Below are 927 nucleotides of genomic sequence, written 5' to 3'. Positions count from 1 at the left end.
GTGGCCTGTTATAATCTAGTCAGGGGGGATCAGCAGGCATTGGGGAGTCACTGTTCCCCTGAGCACTGCCAGGAGTGACCAGGAATAACGGTCACAAGCTGGCAGGGGGTAGGTTTAGGTTAGACATCAGGAGGCGCGACTTCACGGTCAGGGCGGCTAGGGTCTGGAACCAGCTTCCAAGGGAGGTGGTGCAGGCTCCTACCCTGGGGGTTTTTAAGAAGAGGTTAGATGAACACCTTGCTGGGGTCGTTTGACCCCAGTACTCTTTCCTGCCATGGCAGGATCTGCTCGGGTCCCTTCCGACCCTAGAAACTATGAAACTATGAAACCAGAGTGCCTCACAGGTAATGGGGATGGAGTGGGACAGTGGAGCACTGCCATGATGGCAGGGACAGAACCAGGGGGTGAGGCCAGCAGTGCTGGCCTTGGCCCCGTGTCCAGGGAAGCTTGTATGTGGTGGCTGCCACCACCACCCACTATCCCATGCTGCTGCTGCTCTGGGAATGAAGTGGGGCTGGATGTGCAGCAGCGGCAGCATGGGGTGGCAGGTGGCAGCAGCAGCCACTGACACATACAAGCTTCCCCCTCATGTGTCCTCCCCTGCTCCTGGGAGGTGCAGGGCCAGATGCAGAGTGGGGGAGGGTGGTGTGGCGCTGGATACTAGGCAGGGGGCTGGGGGGCATGAGCAGTGGCGACACGTAGGGAATGCAAGGGGGTGCACATGCACCCCCTGAGAGCGCTGGTGCACCCCCTGTCAGCCAGCGTTCCTGGGCAAGGGGGGGGCAGGCGAGAGCACTGGTGCCCCCCCTCAGAGCTCTGGCCAGGGAGTGGGGGTGCCAGGAGAAGCAGTCCCCCTGCAGCTGATCACACTCAGTCACAGGTTGGCGGGATTGGCTGCGAGGGACTCTCCCTTCCCCACCCCCCCAC

The 927-nt window shown here is 61.7% G+C and overlaps 1 protein-coding gene across 1 annotated transcript in view; it reads left to right on the top strand.

Annotated features, from left to right (window-relative positions):
• Positions 1-927, top strand: part of SMIM14 (small integral membrane protein 14) — an 80,228-nt gene that overhangs the window by 365 nt on the left and 78,936 nt on the right. The window lies entirely within an intron of this gene.

Source organism: Gavialis gangeticus, unplaced genomic scaffold (assembly GCF_001723915.1).
Source record: "Gavialis gangeticus isolate Ggan-Ray unplaced genomic scaffold, GavGan_comp1, whole genome shotgun sequence".
Taxonomy (NCBI): domain Eukaryota; kingdom Metazoa; phylum Chordata; order Crocodylia; family Gavialidae; genus Gavialis; species Gavialis gangeticus.
Note: the sequence above shows the minus strand (reverse complement) of the source record. Positions and strands in the feature narration are given on the sequence as shown.